The sequence below is a fragment of the Sturnira hondurensis genome, unplaced genomic scaffold, assembly GCF_014824575.4.
Source record: "Sturnira hondurensis isolate 20B ecotype Veracruz unplaced genomic scaffold, ASM1482457v3 Scaffold0000396, whole genome shotgun sequence".
Taxonomy (NCBI): Eukaryota; Metazoa; Chordata; class Mammalia; order Chiroptera; family Phyllostomidae; genus Sturnira; species Sturnira hondurensis.
In genome coordinates this window covers 157,436-181,070 of record NW_028073027.1, presented here as the reverse complement: position 1 = coordinate 181,070, position 23,635 = coordinate 157,436, and the positions used below count along the sequence as shown (strand labels likewise).

The window sequence follows — 23,635 nt, the reverse complement described above, 5'->3', positions numbered from 1 at the left end:
GTTCGAATGCTTGAGGCAGGAGTGGGCGTGAGGGAGGAAGCTGGAGGCCCCTTCCTCTACAGAGCCCCACAGAAGTGGTCAGACCTGTGGGACTACCTGGCCTTGGAGATGCTGAGTAGCTGACATGCGCGCGAGGAAAGAAAAGGCAGAGCTTTGATGCAGGCATGGAATCTGACTGAATATATGAGAAGGTTAAGCAAGAAAAACAAGAGACAAGAGATAACTACACATACAGTGTACCGTCACTGCCTTCAAACAACGGCTTTTTTTTTCTGTTTCTCTGTACTTTTCTTCTACTTTTCAAAATTGTCTTCAATGGACATGCTTTATTTGTGTAATCAGAATGCTAAACAAAATCTAAATCACCAAATTAATTCTGAAGGCTAACCTGACCTTTCTAATAATGGCTTAGAAAATCACTCCAGAATTTAATGTGAAACTATGTTACTGTGTCACACAAACCCATGAGAAGTACATCTATTCGAATCAGAACGTGTGCAGCATACACACAGATGAGCAAGAAAAACCTTTCTGGTTTTGTTTTTCCCAGCTGGGCTCTGAGTGAACAAATCACTGGCACCAGGTCTGAGCCAATTCTCGAACTCTAATGCTTCAGGAAATTACCATGAATTTCACTCATGAATCATCCCCATCATTTTCTAACGCCACCTCATATACACGTTTGTAGAGAGCTACACTCTCTTTGAAAACTTCCCTCTTCCACTCTCCCATTTTACCTCCTGCTCTTGTTTGACTCATGAAGAAAAGGGGTACCCCCACCCCAGGTCAATATCGAGATAAATTACATCTATTTCCTGAGGGCAGTTCCTAAGGGAAGATCCAAATGTGTTCTGAGGGGGCGGGGCGGGGGCCGGGGCATGGACAGAGAATGGGTCATGTTCTTTCTGACTCCAGACTGAGCACAGGACAACCCACCTGATTGTCAGTGAATATAGAATGAATGAATGGAATGATGTTAGGTCTCACCCACTTGGGCCCAAAAGTTCTGTTTTTGTTTTAGATTTGTTTTTTGACTACGTTTATTTACCTTAAAATCGCACACTTCACAACAACCCAAAGTCCCCCTTTGTAGCTTGGCAAATAATCACACCCCTTTGTGACTAGGCAGGGCCTCCGTGAGCACAGGGCTTACACTCTGGGGGGTTATTTCCTCCATAATTTTCTACCACTTAAAAAGCATGCAGGCCTGCCAAGAGGTCTGAACAGTCCTAAAACTGTTACCTGTAACCTGTCAGGTACCACAGGTTACCTGACTTAATACCCACAGCAACCCCAGAAGACACAAGCACGTTTTTCCCCTCACATCATACAATATCCCCGCTGGTTCTCAAGGAACACAGGGGAGAGGATGGATGGCCTGAACCTGCTGCTTCTCTAACTCTAAGGCCTGAGCATCTTTGTTCCACCAGAATAGCCTGTGCAGACCCTGGCAGAAGGGGCTCCTGCTGTACAAAGAAGGAAACTGGAGCCCAAGAAGTTCAACGGCACAATGGGCTAAGCGGGATTTGTCTTCTCTGACTTTTTGTTGCCCCTTGTTCTATGATTATACTCAAAGCAGCTCCCTACTGGGAAACAGGAGTATGTGGGAGCACAGGGCAAGCGTAAAGGGAACCATTTGGTAAACACTAAAGAAAACTGATCCCCAGTGACAACCTCACCGAATCTACCATTGGGATCTATGGATTTTTTAAATAACCAAAACCTTTTGAAATCCTTAAGGAATTCATTATCTGACTTCAAGGGCGCTGTTACAACCACCATTGTAACTTTGACTTGACTGTGGCGTAGCAAGAAAACTCCTTGGATGCAACCATTTCCCTTTCACACAAACAGAGGCACTGAAAGCAGACACGTTGCTGCATGGCCTCAGGCAGGTAATTTTTCTTTGTTGGGCCTCAGTTTTCCCACCTGAAAAACAATAGGAAATCATCATCTGACCAGATGATTTCTGAAGTTCCTTATGCCCAGTGGAATCACCATGAAAATAAACACACTGGGAACCCTAAGAAAAGAAACCAGTGCAGCCAGGAGATAAGCAGGACAGGGGCAAACAGCATATTAATGTTGGGGAAACCCAGCCTCCAAGTGTTTGGGTGTTTTTTGTTTTGTTTTGTTTGTTTTTTGTTTTCCGACTTTTCCTCTGCCAAATACAAAAATAAGGAGCTACTTACGTGGACCTCTAATTTAAAAAAAATTAATTAAATAAAGTCAATGAGAACAAAGCTTTGTTCTCCCACAAGTGGCTTAGGAGTAGCCTGCTAAGAGACACTTTCTTCCCAGCAGGGCCATGTCAACAGGCCATGTTATGCCCAAACAAAGGCCTCTGGCGAGGGTATGGGAGGCAAAACATCTAAGTCTCCACACTTGGCCCTATTCCAAGTTGAGGGGAGGGGAAAGCCAGGAGAGTAAAATTACTAAGCTTATGAAAGGCTAGAAGAAGAGCAAAGAATTACTAAATCTATCTTTTTCTCAAATGAATAAAGAACTCTTCAAAGGCATCATAGAAGGGTGCAGCTTTCAATCTGAATTACTTTCTTTGTTTAACTCTGTTTTGCCCAAAGCCACACTGCTTTTTAAGCCAACCACAGAACCCTGGTTTGCCTTTAGTGGTCCACCTGGCCACCCGCAGTGTGGGAGTTGGGAGACCCAAACTCAAGTGCTGTCTCTGTCACAGATTTGGGCTTAAACACGGACAAGTTGCTGAACTCCACAGGTCTCCATTTCCCACCTATAACATAAGTCGGTTCAGTGGTTGCTCTCCAGACTCTCAATAAATGTGGCGTGGGCTGGAGGCTCCCCACTTTCCCCCAGAGACCCGTTAATCTCCAGCGGTACTAGCCAAGGTGAAGCCACAATCCAACTGCTCAGCGAGCACACTTAAGCAGTGGTGCCTGCCTTCCTCCTCCCACGATCTTTGGGGTTTACTTCTGCACCAACGCGATCGCCTAAAAAGCCAGTTCATCCTCCCAAACACCTTGCTGCTGCCTGAGCAGGTCTTATTAACCAAAACCCGCAAAGCTGAGCTGAGCATATGTAAGAAAGGAAAGGGGGAAAAAAGGGCAAAGCAAACTAGAGGCCTGTCTTTCCGGACCTTGGAATTTCTCTCAAACTCTAATAGAACTGAAAATAATAGCGCCCCCACAGAGAACAGGAGGCCTCAGCTGGCCTTGCTAGTAAAAATGCATAAAGACGAAAGGGACCAATGACACCGGGCAGGCTAGACGCAGGGACCTACAAAGCACAGCGCAAACGAAACCCAAGACCGCGCTGGGCGCTATTTAAATTGGACCGTTCTTTCTGCTGGCCGGCTACAGAGGCGCTCACGACCTCCCACCAGAGCGCAGGGACAGCGATGTACCAGGCAAGGTGGTTTGGGTTTTGTTTTTGTTGTTTGGAGGGGTTTTTTTTGGAGGGGTGCCGGTAAACCCTTAATTCAACCCCCATCCCTAAGAAACCTCCGTGAGGTGGAAGTGAAGGGCTGTCCTGATCACATCAAGTAATACACCACCACCGGGGACAGATTCGACCTACGATAGTCTTTTTGTAGCTGCTTTCTTATTTCTCTCTTCCCTTTTTAAGTCTGGCAGTTAAGGTCTGATGCCCAGGTGGTACCTTTTAATGTCTCTGTCGACCTCCTCCAGCAAGTGGCGCCCCCCGCGCTGCTCCCTACCCCGAAGCTGAGACAATGGCCGGTTCCGCAGGGCGGCTCCTAAGGGTTTGCAGTGCTCGGGGAGCCCAGGGCTGGGCGCACGTGCGTTTGTTATGGTGCCTGTGTCCCCACCCCCCGCCGCGGGGGTAGGGTGCTCGGTTTCCTTGTCTGTGAACCCAGCATGCGGGATCTGAAGGAACCTGGGCGCTGCTAGGCGTGCCACCCTTCCTTACTGACGGTGCTGTGGAGAAAGCAGGGTTCCTGGTGGCAAAGCGCACGTGGGTTTGTTGTGAGTCCGCAGGATCGTGGAGCTGGGGAGAAACCAGGGAGGCCCCTGGACCAGTACAAAAACACTGACACCGCCAGCCAAAAGGTGGCCAGCCCGCAGCGAAGGTGGCTATGGCAGCGTTGGACACCAATTCTGTGTGCCTTAGGCGCGCCTGGGGACCGCCGATCCCTTCCCCTCCTATGCCCCAACGCGTCACTCCTTCCGCAGCACTCCTCCCGGGGGCGGGGGGCGGCCCCCCAGGCTGCGCTAAGGCCCACGTCACCCCTACTCACTTGCTGTGCTCTGGCCTCGTGGAGGCCTCGTGGAGGCTGCGGCTGCTCCGCCAGCTCAACACCCCAGCCAGCCGGCAGCTGGCTCCCTTTGTTAGGGCTGGGCAGAGCCCCAAACGTCTTCCTCGGCCGGCCCAGCTCAGGGCTCCCCTCCCCCAGGTGCCTCGCGACTTTGTCCAAGGAGGGGGGCAGGAGAGCCCCAGGGCTGACAGCCTCACGCTGGAGTTCCCGAAGGGGGTAGGATCTGCTGGGGAGGGGTGGGAGACCGGGGATGAGGGGGTAGGAAGGGACTGGGAAAGAAGGGGAGGGGAACGTGGTGGAGGGGCGGGGAAGCCAGCGGTCTCCGTTATGCAAATAGGAAGACTGAGTGGGTCCCCCGCCACCCGAAGCCCCAAAACGGTCTGGCCCTGCGGAGGTCGCTAGTGAGCAGGCTCCAGGATTAGGGGTGCCTGGTTAAGATGCCGAGTGATGCTGGGACTCTGCCTCCCGGAGTGGGGGGGGGGGACGGGGACGGGGACATGAACCAAGGGTGGTGAGGACGCTGAGAAGCAAGGACCCCCAAATGCTAGCTCTGTCTCCAGGTCCCCAGGGTTGAATCCAGCACACTCCTTTTTCAGCCTAAGGAAGGGGAATTGTAATCCTGGCTGAGCTACCGACTGAGTGCGTGAGTGAGCAAGTCACTTAAATTCTCTAAGCCTAGAATTCTTCTTATGTAGAATATGAAGCAACAAAATCAGTTTCTCAGGATTAGGCAAGAACCTCCCAACATCGGGCGTCGCCTGCACTCTATGCTCTCAAACGCCGCAGATACCGAAAACAAAGCATGTGGACAAAGAAATCCCTGCGCAAAGTGAGACTTCCTCCCCAGGGTGACTGCAGGCTACTGGGCCAGCGGCCACAGGTAGGGAAGTCCGCAAGGAAGGGAGCGCGTCCGTTCCCTTCCCTGCGACTGCTTGAGGAAAGCGAAAGGAAACTGCACGTTGAGCAAGCGCCACGGATCTCATAACGGCCATCCTCGGTGGGCCCAGGTTGCTTGCTAAGACAGGAAACCGCCCTACAGCGGGGACGAAAGCTGCTTAAGCCACCGCTTGGATAGAAAGTATGTGACTACCAAAGGTAATAATCTTCTCCCGAATGCTTCTAGAGCGCCCTCTTGGCCACTGGCTCTGAGCTTGGAGGGAAGGGGGCGTGGCAAGAGAGACAGGAAAGTAGAAGGTAACGTAGATCTTCTAGATAGATTTACGAGGTGGGGTACGCACTCTGCGAGCGCTGGAAGCCCAGACCCAGAACTCTCCAAATCGAGGTGGCCCTCTCCCCACCGCCAACCTGGGAAAGGGGAGTTAGCCTCCTCATCTCATCCCGATACCCTTCTTCCAAACACTGCTTCATCCCTCCCCAGACCCTGACCCCTAGTTTATCTCTGCTGGCCCTTCCCAGCTGCAGGGGAAGCTTTTCTGCTCTGTATAAAGAGCAGCTGGAGAGAATGTCGTGCAGAGTGAATTGAAACCTCTGACCAACTAGCTGTGTGTTGCTGTGAGTCCCTCAGCCTCCCTGAGCCTCTCTTTAATGGCAGTGCTGTCTCCAGGATTGTGTGAAATTATCTCTGTTGAAGCACTTAGCTTAGTATCTGGCACACAGAGGTAGTCATAACAGTAAGTAAAAAGTGTGTGACTGAGGGGAAGCAAACAAACTCAGAAGACTCTCTGGGAGATTTTAGACTTTATTCTGAGAAAATAGAAAGCTATTAAAATATTTTGTGCAGGGTCAATAACTTGCATCTTTGTATTTTACACCAGTTTCTCTGTCAGCATACTGAAAAATAAATGGCAGGAGCAGAGACTGCAAGCATGGAGGGCAGAGCCCACCTTGGAAACTACCATCAGCAGAGATATAATTGGGGCTTTGGCAATGACAGAGGAAGTGAAAAGGGGGTATCCAAATAATGCCTACCATTTGGGAAATCCAAAGCACTCTGCTAATTATTGTATATCATCTTTCCTCATCATAAAATAGGTGGTGGCCTCAGCCCGATTGTACAGTTGGAGAAACTGAAGTCACCTCGGAAATGAAAGGCCTAGAATTGGAACCCTCTTCCCCATTATTAAAAGCCTTAATCATTTCCTCTTCAGGTATCACTTTTGTGGCATCACTACTTAGGAACCAAGAACAAGAAACAGAGCAGCCTTTTTTAGAATGGTGTTGAGTACCCACTCCAGGGTTGTCCTTCCAAGAACTCCAACTGAATTATGTGGAAAGCAAGAGAAATGTCTCACTCCGGATCCTTGATTTGCAGAATTTGAGGTGATCACAGAGGACGTAATAAGCTCAAGAGGTTCCTGGAGCTCTGAGACAGAAGGGCAGGCAAGTAGGGGGTGCCCCTGGCAAGCTTCCAGGGCAAGAGCAGCTGCAGAGCTACTCCGTGCTGCTGTGTCAAGGTTGCCTTCCTGTTAGTTGGGGCTGTTTGATCTGTAAGTGAGAGGCAGGAACCTGAACCATTAGCTGGGGGACAGTCCTGACCTTCCCCGCCTATTTTTGAGTCTTCTACATCCTTTGTCCCCCGGGCCCCTGCCTTGACAGTTTTTTTTTCCCCTTAGGAAACACAGATACCTACTTTTCCCCAGCCCCCAATGACCTTAGTCTTTCCCCATGAATAATATTTTAGGTAATGCATTTCTCTATCATCATTTTAGGCAATTTACTGGCTAATACAAATGTTGCCCTACTTAATGATGTAAATTTACAACAATCTTCTCGCAAACAATATTTTCATAGCACTCTTGTAATGGATGAGGTATTATTAAAGTCTTGTGGGGGAAAAAGGGAGGTGCAGGCAGTGGAAGTGTCCTCTCAAACTCTTCTTCCTCACTCCACTATGAATGCTCATCCCATCCCTCAGATAGACTTTCCAGCTCTCCTCTGCACACTCTGAGCACCTAGGACCCAACATGAGGGTGTGCTTCAGGTTACAGGAACTGCTCCGTGGTCTGTGTTCACCCCCTGCCTTGAGTCTCAGTGCTGCCAGCTTCAAGGATAGATGCCTAGAGACATCTAAGTCTATAGAACCTAAGTCAGAAAATAGGAACGGAGTAACCACTTATCTAATTTAAGCACCCAGGACTGCTCCTGCTGCCCCTGCACAGAGGGGCCTGTGAAGAATGGAGTGGGAACAGGAAAGGATACTGGAAGGCAGAGGTTTAACACTGGACACAGGCCTCAAGGGAGGGGCTCAGTCACCGATAAGGGAAATGGCAGCAACATAGCCCCTAGTACAGCAAGCAGTGGCCTGGTGGTTTCAGGACCTCAGAGTGAGGTATCAGCATAGCGTGACAAGGATAGGAGAGAAGTGGACCTAGTATGTGGGCACAGGTGTGACGAGTTAAAGAAATATTAAGAATCCTCTCTGTGTTATGCCCGAGCCGTGACCTTTTACTATAAGAATGAAATATAGATGCACTGTCTCCTAGGGAGAACTGGCCCTTCTCCACGGAAGACTAAGCACCACTAATTTTTAACTCAGTACCTGTACACACTGATCGTGCCCTTGGGGAAGAACTGGGTATTCTCTCGGAGGGAATGGTTGGTCAGTCAAGTCACAAAAGGCCCTCAGCAAGTAGCCACTTTTGTCTAAAACATATTTAAGCAGAGCCCCCAAAGTGAGACTTGGGAACCCCACCCTAGGGAAGGGTGCTTTGCTCAGAACTTTTTCCAGAGGAACACCAAGTGCGGCTGTCTCCAGGACTCCCCCAGTGTCTGTGTTCGGGTGTTGGTGACTTCCTGTCTAGTGATATATGCTCTTGATTCTTGCTTTCTCTTTGCTCTTGCTTAATAAATTGCTTAACTATTCACCTTTGACTTGAGGTTCTTATTGTCTGTGAATGCAAACCTCCAAATTAAGTAGCCATTATCTTATATGTACCCCTTAACAGCACAAGGTGTGATTGGACTGCCCTTCACCCAATCTACTTCAGCGTCCAGCCCTTTCCTAGGAGACACATGGAAAAACCAAGTCCCCATTATCAAATCACTTATGTTGTAGCAAAATACATCCTGGTTTACGATACTAATAATTGCTGTGTACCAAACATCTACTGTATGCAAGACAGTCTATGTGCATGTTCTCATTCCATCCTCACTCGAGAAAGGAGGTATCAATCTAGAACCCTAGTACAGGACTTCCGCCAAGATGGAGGCATAGGTGGAAACACTGTGCCTTCTCCCACAACCAAGTTTGAATACAACAAAGGTTTGGAGAAACAAAGACACAACCAAAGGACAGAAAATTGAATTATACGGAAGTCCGACTACATCTAACCGATAAACAGGGACGGTAAGAGGGGCGGAGCCAGCAGCGAGCAGGGTCGGGCAGGACAGGGCCCCCGACCCAGGCGCCCAGGCAGACAAGAACCAGTTGGGGTACGGGGCAGACCGCGGGCGCATATTCGCGCACAGTGAGACAGACCACGCAGGCCCCAGGGGCGAGGGCTGACGGCAGTGGCACACTCGCGTGCAGTGGGACAAAATGCGTGGGCCCAGTGACGGCAGCAACTGCTGCACCGGTGAGGGCCTTGGCAGCAGGCAGCGGACAGGATGCCATAGTCCCTCTTTGACCCCGCCCCCACATACAGCGTCACAACCCAGCGACTTAGTTGCCCTGTTCTAGTGAACATTTTAGGGCTCTGATCCTGCTATGGAACAGGCACGAACAACCCGAAAGATGGCGCAAGAAGAACTCAAAGTCCCAGAGCCAATAACTCTAAGCGACCGAGAAATTGCCAGCCTCTCAGAAGCACAATTCAGAACACTATTTATCAGGATGCTCACAGAACTGGTAGATTATAGTCACAAATTAGAGGAACATATGAAGGCTAAACTAACTGAGATGAAGGGAGATGCACAGGAAACCAATAGTGATGGAAAGGAAACGGGGACACAAATCAATGGAATGGACCATTGATTTGGAAGAACAAAACATCCCACCAGAAAGGAATGAAGAAATGAGAATTCAAAAAAATGAGGAGAGGCTTAGGAACCTCCAGGACATCTTTAAACGTTCCAACATCCGGATTATAGGGGTACCAGAAGGGGGAAAGAAACAGCCACGAGTGGAAAACTTATTTGAACAAATAATAAAGGAGAACTTCCCCAGTCTGGCAAAGGAAATAGACTTCCAGGAAATCCAGGAAGCTCAGAGAGTGCCAAAGAAGTTGGACCCAAGAAGGAACACACCAAGGCACATCATAATTACATTAGCCAAGACTAAAATGAAGGAGAGAATCCTAGAAGCAGCAAGGGATAAGGGGACAGTCACCTACAAAGGAGTACCCATCAGACTGTCAGCGGATTTCTCAAAAGAGACCTTACAGGCAAGAAGGGGCTGGAAAGAAGTATTCCAAGTCATGAAATCCAAAGACCTACAGCCAAGATTGCTTTATCCAGCAAAACTTTCATTTAGAATGGAAGGACAGATAAAGTGCTTCTCAGATAAGGTCAAGTTCAAGGAGTTCATCAGCACCAAGCCCTTATATGAAATGCTAAAGGGACTTATATAAGAAAAAGAAGATAAAAAATATTAACAGTGAAAGGACAGCAAACACACAGTTATTAACAACCACACCTAAAACAAAAGCAAACTAAGAGGACAGCTAGATCAGGAGTGGAACCATAGAAATGAAGAACACATGGAGGGTTAGCAACAGGGGGGTGGGAGGGGGAGAAGGGGGGAGAAGGCACAGAAAATAGCATAGATGGTAGGTAGAAAATAGATAGGGGGGAGGGCGAGAATAGTGGGGGAAATATAGAATCCAAAGAACTTGAGACACGTGGTTATAAACTAAGGGGGGGAGAATGGTGGGGGAGGGAGGGTGCGGGTGGAGGGGAATGAAGGGGGGGGATAGAACAACTGTAATGGTATAATCAATAAAATATATTTAAAAAAAACAAAAGATACGCACCTGAAAAAAAATAGAACCCTAGTACATTTAAGTCACCTTCCTCTCTCCTGTTCTTGCCTTAAGGACAATCTTAGCATGAGATTAATGCATGGGAGAAAGGGGATGACTATAAACCTCACTGTAAGAACATGAAAAGATAAGAGAAGTCTTTACTGAAGGTTTCTTGTGAAGACAAAATGGTATTACACCAAACATCAAGACTTACAGCCTCCCTTTCTGCAAAGCTGTGCTCCTGACAGTCACCCTCTCACATTCCTGCACCTCCCTCCTAATGTCCCTCAGTCTCCCATCGTATTCCTCCAACCTGTCCCATCAAGATTCTTCCCTCTAGCCCTGGCCGGTGTAGCTCAATAGATTGAGCACAGGCCTGCAGACTTAGGGATCGAGCTTCGATTCCCAGTCAGAGCACTTGCCTGGGTTGCAGGTAAGTTCCCAGCAAGGGACACACCAGAGGCAACCATACATTGATATTTCTCTCCCTCTCTCCTTCCCCTCTAAAGATAAATGAATAAAATCTTTTAAAAAAGATTCTTCCCTCTAGACAGGCTCCTTAATTTTAATGTTAATTAATATAATTCCAATTACTTTTAATTAGCTTTTCTCAGTTACTCCAAAGAGTGTGAGAAAGTGGGAAGCCACAAATAAATAAAGACAACTCACACAAATATAAATGTTTACATTTGTAAGTGGTTTGCATATGCATTATTTCACTTGAGTCCTCTTCAGACTCACAATATCCTGTGAGGTAGATAAGGTTCTTTCTCATCCCCACTGACAGAAGAGAACCCTGAGGCTCAGGGGTAAAGTGAGTTGCTTAAAGTCCATTAGTGAGTGTTGGGCTGTGTGTTAAAATGGAGGCCTCTTTCCTTTGTACCACACCTGGCCCCAGGGCTGCAAAAAGGATTGGACAAGCCCGTCAAACTTTCAGTGACATTTCACAGGTTGCAGCTGCCAAAACTGCTGCCTGCTGCCTGGAGGCAGGACTGGTAATCTCTGCCCAGGAGACCAGATGCACCATGAATAGCAGGAAATACAGTGGCAAAGGGACTCTGAGGAATCAAAGACACTTATAATAAATTCTCTTAAAAAGATCCAGGAAATTTGTTTCTCTCAAGGGACATCTATCAGAACAGAAGGGAAGCTGCCTAATGTGTAGTCATGACCTGAGAATGACCGTCTGAATAACCTGCAGTAATGGTCAGGCTTTGTGCAAGAGAGGCTATTGATCAATGAAACGTCTTTGAAACTAACAAATGTTTTTGGAACAAAAAAAAAAACACAAATAAACCAGTATCTGATACCAGTTGGTGGTTTGTCTTAAACCTGCTTCTTCTATACATTCTCATGTTTTCATTTTATTTTATTTTTTTAAAATATTTTATTTATTTATTTTCAGAGAGAGGGGAAGGGAAGGAGAGAGGGAGAGAAATATCAATGTGCGGTTGCCTCTCATGTGTCCCCTACTCGGAACTGGACTGCAACCCAGGCATGTGCCCTGACTGGGAATCGAACCGGGATACTCTGGTTCACAGTCCCGTGCTCAATCCACTGAGCTACGCCAGCCAGGGCACATTCTCATATTTTTAAAAATCAATTTTTAATAATTTTCCCCTGATTCTACTGATAAAGTTTGCTTTAGGGAATTTAGGAAAGTCAGACAAGTACAAAAAAGCAAGGTGAAAAAACTGGCCAGAGAATTCACCTTTGGGTTATTTTCTTTGTCATGTTCTGTGTATGTTTCTAGAAGTTTCCATAGTTGAGATCATAATGTATACACATAATGTATACATATATCCTGCTTTTTTCTTCCACTTAGAGTATATTCTAAGCATTTTCATTACATATGTATTTATTCACTTCGGTCCTTATTAGAGGACTGAATATACAAGGGAAATACGCGTAGGCTAGTTACTAGGGGGTGTATTGCTCCATTTGTCTGCTCTCAGGAAGATAGTTTAGTTGAGTGGCTGAGAGAACTGACTGGAGTCAAGCTGGGTTTGAATCCTGACTCTGCTACCTCCTGGCTGTGTGACCTTGGACAAATTAATGAACTTCTATGGTTCTTTTCTCTTATCTGCAAACTGAGAACAGAAGTATCTATCTCCTAAAGTGGTTCTAAAGATTAAAAGGGGTAATTACATGAAAACTGCTTAGAACAATACATTCCATGGTGTGATATCTATTAGTGATATATAAGTACATCATAAGCTATTCAATCATTCTCCTGCAGCTGGACAGTAAGTTTGTTTTTTATTTTTCCACTAGTATAAATAGTCCTTCAATAAACCATTCACTGCACAGGAGGGAAGGAAAAGGAGATTGAAAAGTCTGTGAAGGGGTGTAAATGCCAAGATAAGGTGTTATGAATTAAGAAATTCAGGATGAACAACCCCAGAAGAAAATGTTTCTTGGGGGGAGGTATCTGATGAACTTGAAGAGATGATCTTTAATTCTATTTGACAAACATTAAGGTCAAGAAACTGTCTGGCCTATGTCAGAGAGCACCAGCACGAAGAGAAGACAGCAGGACACACAAGGCACAGGCTCCACTCTCAAGGAGCTTCAGTAAGATTTCCAAATATTTCCCAGACTTTACCTCCAGGAGGATATTTTCACCATGACATATTTCTACACATCACCTATGTGAATGGAGGTTACAAAATGCCTAATTTCAAGTGACCAATACAGCAGAAGGTACAAATTCAGTCAGTCCTCCCTTCTCTCCTCATCGGGAAGGCTTGATCAAGAATGCCTACTTCACAGAAATGTGTGAACATTAGTGATGTCCTCTAGTAAGCTCTTTGGTAGCATCTGGTACATAGTAAGTGCTCAACAAATAATAGCAAACAATTACTGAATGCTTGTTTTGTGCCAGGCACTACATCAAACACTTTTCAAATATTCTATCATTGATCCCTTGCAAAGAACCTATTAGGCAAATGCTATTAATTTTATTCTTCATATTTTATAGACAAGGAAACTAAGAGGTAAGTAACTTAACCAGAGTCACACAAGTCACAAGTAACAAGTGGTAGAGGTGGATTCTTGACCAAGGCATTTGTTTAATTACAGTAAGCTAATGGCCAGTGTTAGAGTCTGGTGACTTACACATCCAAAGGGTCCTGCCACTGTCGACTGTGCTTCATCCACGTGTATTTTACACATCTCTCCCCAAAGACAGCTGATATTTTATGAGGGAAGCCACGCAACATACACTGCACTAATCTAGGAATCACCAAGCCTGAATTCTACTCCCAACTTTCATCATTGAGCTTGCAGACCTCGGCCAAGGCAGTTCCCCTTTACTACTTCATGACATAGGTCAGCTGGACTAAACAAGTTGTTTACAAATCTGGCTCACCTTTAGAATCACCTGCAGAAATTATTTTTTTTTATTTTTAAGATTTTATTGATTTATTTTTAGAAAGAGGGGAAGAGAGGGAGAAAGGGAGAGAAACATCAGTGCATGGTTGCTTCTCACACGCCCCCTACTGGAAACCTTGCCCGCAACCCAGGCAGGTGCCCTGACTGGGAATCAAACTGGCAACCCTTTGGTCCGCAGACCGATGTTCAGTCCACTGACTCACACCAGCCATTATTTAAAATACAACTTCTATTCCCCCCCTTCCAGCCCTTATGTCCCAGGGTCTGACCCTGACTACCTGTAATTGCTCTCACACTCCCCAGGAAATGTTGATGATCCACAGGATTTGCAGACAAATCACTATGTTACTTTTAAGGCTATTCCAAAGAAGTTTTTCCACAGGGTAAAAATCCACTAACCATGCCTGAGCATGGGGTACCCTACTACCAGGGGAGCCTCCTCTCCTGGTACTACTGCCTGTAGTGAGGAACCCTGTGCCAAAGGAGGATGAGCTGTAGATAGCTGAGACATGGCTGCAGCCTCAGCCACTTTCTTGTTAGCTACCATCACCAAGAGTTAATTGACCACAAACACTTGGGCAATAACATTTCAAAAAGGCCACCTTTCCCCAACACTGAGACAGCTCCTGAAGTTCAAATATTTCCTGGGAAGCTACTTCAGTTTTCCAGTCCCTCTTTGTATAAGGTACAACACAAAACCTTGGTAGCTTTCCATGAGAAACCTGAGTAGAGAGCTGCAGCATTCTCCTACCAGGAGCTGGTAAGGAGATCAGTGATTTGAATTAGCCTGTCACCAGCTCTGCTAAGGTCTAAGTATAAGGGCAATTGGATTGGCATTTGAGGAGCACTGACAAGCTTCCATGCAGTGCATAGGCCCTGAATGATGTGGCATTATCCCTTTCAGCCTTCCTTGGTGATTATCAAAAAGGACTCAAACATCTGGTTAAATAAATGAACAAGTGGCTTAAAATACCAGCCTACACCCTCTCTAACCTAAATGGCTCAGACCACCAAAAGGCCTCAGAATGATTCCATCTAGAAGGTAGGAACACAAGGGCAGGTCCACTGAGGCACAAGATTGATGTGAGGGTTTGGGGATGGGGAGTACAAGTACTGGTATGAAATATATGCCATTGTACAAAAAGGGTTGCATCAAATCATCTTAGGGTACCATTCCAGGGAGCAGCAATCATCACTTATCACATCTTTTGGGCCAGTTCCTCTGGGAGGCCTTTCTAAAAATTACAGGAAGGGTGGATAGTAGGAAACTCATTTCCTTGCCCCAAATAGGTACAAAGGTCATAAGTTCCCATTCAGAGTGAACCTCACAGGAAGGATTTGTATTTGCAGGATCTGGGACTCATCAGATGATTGGGTTAAGAAGGAGAGGCCATACGGCACCTGCTTGACTTTAACCTACCCACTTTAATATATGGTACTGCTTTAGAAGACTGCCAAGGCACTTTCCTACACACCCTTCAACTGATTTTTTTTTTTTTACAGATAAATCAGCTGAAGCCTAGAGACTCAAATACTCTGACAAAGTTCACCTTGAAAATAAGTGGCAGAGTTTGGAATAGAGCCCACACTTTCTGACTCACTTGTAAACCTAATAACAGAGGGGCCACAGGGCAGCCAGGAAATATAAAGAGAACTGAAGATTTGAGGGGGGGAAAAACAGAAACTGCCGTGGGCCAGTCTTACATAATGAGGCCCCTGAGAGGAATCAGGACCTGCTTATTATTTTCTGACTTTTCACAGTGGTCAGGGATTATTAGGCTCAGTTTTCAGCATGTGTCTTCAAAGGGCTGCAGAGAAACATATAAAGCAATAAATGGAGATTGCGGAGAATGACCAGCAGCCTGTGGAATGCTATTGTTGTTGCTGCAAAGAAGGAAGCCACCTGCCTGAGACAGCTTTGTGTGAAGCTGGACCGCTGATAAGGCATTTCCTTCACGCCAGTGCTTTTGGCACAGGGGGTGAGGTGTAGCCTTGCTGCTTCTGAGATATCATGAGCTGGACTGAATCATAATTCTCAGTTATTGATTTCCGAGGTGAAATAGAGCAAGATTAGGATCTGGATATTCCAGAATGATGTAATAAATAATAATGACTTCCTCAAATTACTGAAGCAGGAACTGAACTATGGGGTAGTTAATCCTCACGAAGACCCTGTGCAGTGCACACCATTAGCCACATTTGGGAATGAGATAACTGAGGCTTAAGAAGTTGAAATAACTGGCCAAACGTTGGGCGCCTGGTAATTGGCAGTGCTGGGGAGTGAACTAACATGTATATGACATCAAAGCCACTCTCACCACGATGATCATCAGTTTTGCCTTGGAGGCAAAGTAACGTAAGGGCCACCTGACTCATCTCCTCATTATTTCTGCCACTAGAACTGCTTGCACATTTTTTTAATTCTGAAATGCCCTCCATCCTCTCACTCTCTTTATGTGAACAGACCTCCCCTCTGAGGACTAGTTCAGCCCTAAGCTTCTCCAGGAAGCCACAAGTCCAACCAAAATGATCTCTTCCTTCTCTAAAGTCTTAAAGAGCCTTGCAGAATTTTGGGAGACCTTAATTTTTTTCATTTGTTAAATTTATAACTAAATGAGATTTGGTGTATATACTCTTTCAGATAAGTATGTTAGGTATTTCATAGAAACACCCTTTGTTTTGTATAAATAAATCCACAAATGAGTACAAAAATTTAGAGATGTGAATTGAATCAGTTCAGAATCTTTTCTCCTCACTTAGCCATTCCCCAAATTTGGACCCAGCATCACAGGGGTATGGAAGTGCAGGTCCCCGCTGACTCATTCATGGCCTGGAAATAGACTTACTCCTACTAGTTGACATTTTCCTCTCTGATCCCCTGCAAGGTCTTTAATAAAACTGCAAGGAGGAATACCTCTGTGATGGGCGTCTCCATTCCCTAAATAACTAATGAGACAGTCGCTAACTCTGTGCGGTAGGGGTGCTTCAGCAGACTTTGGGGCAAAGCAAAATGGAGTTTGATCTCTGCCTTGCTTTTCACTAGCCAGTGACTTGGGCAAGAATCTAAACTCCTCTGAGTTTATGAAACAAGTTTACTATAGTTCTTTAAGGATCACAATAAAGATCAGCTTTAGCCCTGGCTGGTGTAGCTCAGTGGATTGAGTGTGGGCCTGCGAACCACATGATCGCGGTTCGATTCCCAGTCAGGGCACATGCCTGGGTTGTAGGCCAGTTCCCAGCAGGGGACTCACAAGAGGCAACCACACATTGCTATTTCTCTCCTTCTCTTCTTCCCTTCCTCTCTAAAGATAAATAAACAAAATCTTAAAAAAAAAAAAAAAAGATCAGTTTTAATTCTATTGTGTGCAGTGCCAGACATCAGATAAGTACTGAAACTGGCACTGGAAAGGGACTAAGTGAAGGCAGGTATGTGCAAGCATGGTTTGGGATGTGGGGGTTCTTGACCCATGCAAGAAAGAGTTCAAGACATAAGTCCAGGTGAAAGTAAAGGTTAATTTATTACCATTTGGAACAGTGAGGGAAAGGAAGGGTTTAGGAGAGAAGGAGCAAGATCACAGAAACAGTATTGAGCCAAGGCAGAACTGCTCCAGCTCCAAGAAGAGTGAGGCAAAAGGAGGCCCTTGTAGACAGGATTTGAGGGGGAGCCTGGGACTAGCTGCTACTGCCCACTGCTCCCCTGGTTGCAAGTCTCCTCTGAATCTTTAGAGCTTAGGAGAAAAAAATCGAAAGTACATGCTTGAGGCAAGGGGGGCCTGGGCATGCTCAAAGGAGAGCACATACTGGCATCCCTTGTCTTGAGGGTTTTTATTTGTTTTCTATAAGCAATAATTTTGGGAGAGGTCTCAACAGAATATTCCTCAGCTTCCCAGGTGTATCTAAATATACTGCTACGTTCAAATCAGCATATAGTGGGGTCAGGGATCATTCTCTGGTCGGTTTTACCTCTATCTTGGATTTCCCTTGCTCAAATAGGGTTTTTTTGTTATCTAGTACCCTGATTTCATCTGTTCATGGGTTAGTCTGGCACTAATTGGATCTCTATTATCTGTTCCCTTGACTATGGGATATCTTTGGTTGGGGAGGATAGATTTAAACCATCTGCTCCTGGGTGCCCTTGCTTAGGAAAGATAAGGTCTTGTGATTCATTAGCTACCTAATTGCTTGGCCATTTGTACAGCTAGTGTCTCAGTTTTCTCATTACTCTGGTCAGGGAATTTTCCTAGCTTCTTACTAACCCGCCTCGAAATGATGGTAAGTATCAGATGTGAACCTGATCAAAAGTTGATGGATAACTAACATTTCAAACCCTAGGACCAATTCAGAGAAAAACACAAATGCTTATGACATTGCATAAGAAGCCTCCTTCTTTTCCTCTCATTCTTCTTTTAATCTCACTGAAAAGGTAAACATTGTAACCGTGATCACCCACAATTACAGATTAAATTTTATGTCCCCGCCCTCAGTACTTTAGTGCAGTAAACACAATGCCCAAGGTAATATGAGACAGTGTTTGGGAGGTGATTAGGTCATGAGGGTGGAGCCTTGTGAAAGCTTCCTGAGAAAGCTTCCCTGCCCCCTTAAGCACCACATAAAAAACAGGGAAAAGACTTTGCCCTGTGAACTAGGAAGCAGATCCTCACCAGACACTGAACCTCCTGGTGACTTGACTGTGGACTTCTCAGCCTCCAGACTGTTATGAACAAATTTCTTTTCTTTACAAGCCACCCAATGTATGGCATTTTGTTATAGCAGCCTGAACTAAGACATCGAATTTATGAAATAGACACATGTCCATGAGAACATTAGTACTGCTTTTTAGCTTCTGAAAGATTCCTGCTTACACCTGGGCATATCAAAAAGAAGCAAATGAAAACAACTTTCTCATGTTTAACCCTGAAATTATGGGTCTTGGACTCGGTCAGACAGCTAAGGGCCACAGGAAGGTCTTGTACTAGTGGTTGTTCATTACCAAGTGAGAAAAACCTATAGTACTGCAAGATGTTACTATACTCATAGGATATCAAGGATTATTTCACCACCCCCTGAGGAGACAATCACCAGACTGGTAGAGAAACCTTCCCTGTGCTGCACATTGATAGAGTCCAAGGTAAAACCTGGTCTCCAGGTGCTTGGATCTCTTTCTGCTACCTCCCCCCACCCATCAATTTAAAGGCATTACCGATTAACCTTGAGCACTAGCTATGTGCTCCTTGGGAGTGCAAGGCAGAAGGACACAGGGCTCCAGATCTGCCAGAGTTCACAGGATAGAGAAGTAAGAGCTGCCCATATCCAGCTGTGAGGACAGAGCTGAAGATCGGTATGATCCAGAGCTGAGTGGGGCACCCAGGCTCTAAGTAAGCTCCATAGTCTGGGAGGTATACTTGCTTTGTTCAGTGATCCATCTCCAGTCCCTAGAACAGTTCAGCTGAGGCTGAATTAACACATATAATTGTTAATGCAATTAATGGACTCTGGAGCCACAGTGACTATGACTGAATCCCAGATCCCCTAAGAAATAGCTGAGCAACCTTGGGCAAGTTATTTAATCTCTCTGTGCCTCACTTTCCCATAGGTTGTCCCATGGACAACATTGTAATGATGAAATAAGATAATCTATATGAAGTACTTTAAAAAGTGCCAGCACAGAGTAAGTACTCAATAGACTTTAGCCATAATCATCATATAAACAATCACATCATTAAAGAAGAAATCAATATTTGATGAACCTATATACAGACATACTTGATATGCCATTAAATGATACTTGATAAATGAATGAATGAACAAATGGATGCAGTTGGAGTCAGAGAAGGAAGGGGATTTTGCAGACTGATGTGCTCAGGGAAGGTTTTCTTTTCTTTTTTTTTTTTTATTGTTGTTCAAGTACAGTTTTCTGCCTTTTCCCCTGATCCCAGCCCAACCCCCTAGCCCTCCCCACTTTCTTCCCATTACCACCCCCCATTATTGTCCATGTGTCCTTTATAATTGATCCTGCAAACCCTTCCCCCTTTCCCCTGAAATTCCCTCCCCTCTCCTACTATGTCCCCTAGAGCAAGGGACGTAAAGGTAAAAATAATCAAGGAAGGTTTTCAAGCAGAGGCTCAACCTGAGCCAGGCGTTTAACAAGCTTAAGGTCTGAGTAGGACGAAAGGGGAAGAAAAGAAAAATGTTTACATTTTCATAAGATCTCTTAGACAAAGACTTACATTTGAAGGTTGTGTATTGAAGTGTTATTTTTTCCTGCAAAATATGGGAAATATTTTGCCTAAATAGCCACTGAAACAATGAAACACAATTTGTTGAATCCATAAAATGAATTGTGTTGAATCCATGAAAATGATATTTTCAAACAATACTTGAAGACAAACATGCTCAGATTATAATAAATTATAACCACCCCCCACATTATAGACAGTGTAATATCAACTAAGTAAAAAATCCATTTGTGTATGAAAAGAAAGAAAAGAAATTCCAAAATTGTTAGAAGGAGGGAATATGAATAATTCTGTTTCTTTAAATCTTTCTTAATTTTTTAAATTGTCTACAATGGGCAGGTATTACTTTATTACTTTATTACTTTATTGTAGTAACATTTGCCATCTTAACTATTTTTAGGCACACAGTTTAATTAGTAATGTCTTTTAAAGTCTTATTTTTTTCCCGAGTGAAGAAGAGTCCCTAGCCTAGGCCCTGGTCCACACTGCCACCCCCCAGAGTGGCTGCCAGGCACTGTGAGCAGAGGCGCTGCCACAGCTGGAGCCTGAACTCCTGACCCCCTTGCCCTGGTAAGCACCGTTATGATTTGGGAACATGTAACTGCCTGTTGAGGACTGGCACTTTCGCACGCCAGTAAAAGGAGTAAGTCCTCCCTAAAGGCAAGGCGTTGACATGCTTGTCAGGTCTGGATGACGAGGGGCCTCCCTCCATCTCCAAGCCTCTTCATTTGGTCTCTGGTACTCCTCTAAACAAATGCGGTTTTCAGGCATTTCCTCCAATGGTCACAATTCAGGCAAGTTTCCCTCAAGCTTCAGAGTCCCCCCAAATTCCCTTGTGCCTCCTGAAAAGTGTAAAAAGGAGGATGTGGGGACTCTTCACCTGGTTCTGAATGCTTGGTCTCAAGCTGCAGCTTGCATAATGAATCATCACACCAGTTAGAGGAGCACCTTGTGCAATGGAAGCCTGGCTAGAGGGAAGAGCTACCTGGCCACAGGCCTGCATTTTTGCTACAAGGGCAGGTCCAGGGAAAATGGCAATCTTGACATACCTCCTTGGTTTTCCTATAATTCCATCATTTTTCACTCCCATTCTCCTCCTGCTCCATTTTCATGCATCTAATTCATTTATTCAACAATCATTATTTGTCTCCCACTATATACCAGGCTTTATGATAGGAATGAGATACTGACACCAAAGATAACGGTAATAATCTTATTAACTGCCAAGTGCTGAGCTAAAAAGCTTTATCTGCACTATCCCATTTAACACTTACTGGGAACTCCACAAAGAAGGGAGTTCTTTGCCCCATTTTACATATGATAAATCTGAGGCTCGAGAAGGATAAGACATTTGCACAAGGTAACTTCTGGGTAAAGGTGGCAATATAACTCTAAATTAAAGAATCTCTCCTCCCTCCCAACACTTCACACAATGAACAGCAAAAGTAAAAACAACAAGACAGTAAAAAAAAAAATTACCAGCAATTTCTACTTTGGGTGTGGACAAATAAACACCTACCAACTTACCTGTTCTCCCACAGATAGCAGCTACAACTCCAGACAAAATACAAGAAAAAAAAAAAAACAACCTGAAGGCACAAGGATGCAAATGCAAACAAAGAGACTGGAGAGAGTCAGTTCTTACAAGAATGTGATGGTAAGGGATGAGTTACCTATTTTCCTAGGCTTTGCCAGGGGACAAGCTGAGAGCGTGCTGCTTGGGAGGAGGCTAAAACTCTGATACAAAATCCATAATCTTTCGGCCTAAAGAACAAGAGGACAGAGTATACTGGAAAGTAAAGGGGGAGGAGAAATATTAGAAAGGAGTGATCCAAAAAGAGAAAGAGGCTCAAATTCTGTATATAAACTCTGATCAAGCTTCTGTCCGATCCTGAACGACACTGCATAAAGGCAGATTCAAAGAAACCAAGCTAAATTAAAGATAGGGGAACTGGGCTGAGAGTTGAGCTGCTCCCCAAAGGGTAGAGTTTTGAAATTTGGATCCATCTAAGTTTATTTGCTGGAAAAATGAAACATTAACACTCTGACAGGGCTAGAAGAGGGTCTAGAATCTCTATAAGAGCAGATACATAATGTTCATACAAAGAACATACATAGTTCAGGCTTACGAGGAAAAACAACCAGCTGAGACTGCCCCTGCTGTTGAAACGAGCAGATGATAAGAGTTGCTAAGCAGCTCTCAGAATTATGCTCAATAAAGTCAAGGGAAATATACTTTCAATTAATAAAAGGCAGGACATTTTAAATAAGAAAGAGAAACTCTATTTTAAAAGAACCAATAGAAATTCTAGAACTGAAAAATATTTGAAATTTGAAATACTCTGGAAGGACTTGACCAAAAAAGAGTCAAAGGACTTAAAGATAGATCAATAGAAATGTTCCAATCTGAAGAATATTTAAAAAATTGAAAAATACAAGCAGAGTCTCTGAGACCTGTGGAATAATATAAAAAATAATGTCTACATCTATAATTTAAATACTAAAAGTGGAAAAAAGAAAAAATAAGGCCATAAAAATATTTGAAGAAATATTGGCTTAAATTTTCTCAATATGCTGAAAGAAAAAATTGTGTGGATTTAAGAAGTTCAGTGAATCTCAAGAAGCATAAATGTAAATAAAGACACACATAGGTGTATCATAATCAAACTGTTGGAAACTTCAATAAGGAGAAATTTTTGGAAGCAGCCAGAGGAAAAAAATGGTCTGTCACACAGTGTAAGAGCCATTGAAATCACTGCTGAATTCTGATAAGAAACTACAGAGACCAGAAGATAGTGGAACAGCTTGAAAGCTCTGCAGGGAAGAAACAAGAAACACTTGGCAACCAAGAATTCCATATTAATTGAAACTATCCTTCCAAAACAAAGACAAAGTAAAGGCGTTTTTAGAAATCCACTGACAGTAACAAGAAAAGAGGTTGAACCTTATACCACAAATGGCGAAAAGAAGTTGTCTGAGAGAGGAGTGAGGCGTTCCGCTCCTTTCATAATCCCATACTTAACTTCCCTAGAAACAGCATGGAAGAAAACAGATGAAATGGAAAAGCTCTGAAATTTTAATAAATTGCTCCACCCCCTGTTCCAGTTTGGAGAGGATATGACTGAGATGGTCAAAAAGCAGCTTGAAGAAAAGTTAAGAGAAAACATTTAGGAGCAGAAGCTCCTGCCTGCAATCACAGGACCATGAAGGGCTGTTCCTAGATCACTGTGCTAGGTTGAGGCAAGCCCATAGGAGCGGCATTCACACCCAGCTGGGTGGCATGGGACCTGGAACTGGGCATTTTAGTGGGACCTCAGAAAAGCAGAGGTGCCAGGTCTGCACGCAAGAGCTGCATGTAGCTCCATCCCCCACCCATCCCTTGAAACTCTAGAAGAGGAAACAGGAGCAACTCAAAGTCCTCGCATTATAGCTCTGCTGGAAAGGCAGCTGAGTTTTAGATAAGACAGAAAGAGCTTCAACGGGAAGTCACCACACTCAGCATTGAAATCAACAACCCATGTTCATCACAGGCTAAAAAAAAAAGAAACACAGCAGAAGCTATGAAAGCACTCTACGCAGAGAGAGAAAACAAGACAAAACAAAACAATTCAGTCTGGAAGAAAACAGCCCAAATCAAGGGACAGAACACTCACTATGAATGCATCCCTCCGCAAGCATACATACTCTAATAAAGGATATGAGTTTAATAAATAAGAAAACAAAAACAAAAGAATAAAATAACAGCATGTGATTTTTCTTAAAGAAAAAAGAGATTAAAGTGCTAAAGAGACAAAGTGCTTAGCAAAGTTCATCTTCAGATTTAACAAATGACAAAA

General features: G+C 44.6%; 1 protein-coding gene and 1 long non-coding RNA gene across 6 annotated transcripts in view; one reads left to right on the top strand and one right to left on the bottom strand.

Annotated features, from left to right (window-relative positions):
- Positions 1-4,310, bottom strand: part of ST6GAL1 (ST6 beta-galactoside alpha-2,6-sialyltransferase 1) — a 131,797-nt gene extending 127,487 nt beyond the window's left edge. For 4 of the 5 annotated variants that reach the window (XM_037036536.1, XM_037036301.1, XM_037036774.1 and 1 more), the window contains exon 1: positions 3,634-3,738. The gene's annotated coding sequence lies outside the window, so the exon portion shown is untranslated. Of the gene's footprint in view, positions 1-3,633; positions 3,739-4,231 lie in introns of those variants that run through there. The other variant, XM_037036365.1, reaches the window with a different exon arrangement.
- Positions 4,311-4,376: 66 nt separating this feature from the next.
- On the top strand, positions 4,377-23,406 carry LOC118980367 (uncharacterized). The gene is made up of 2 exons (XR_005065090.1): positions 4,377-4,465; positions 20,255-23,406. It is a non-coding gene; the product is annotated as an uncharacterized LOC118980367 (long non-coding RNA).
- Positions 23,407-23,635: the final 229 nt, after the last annotated feature.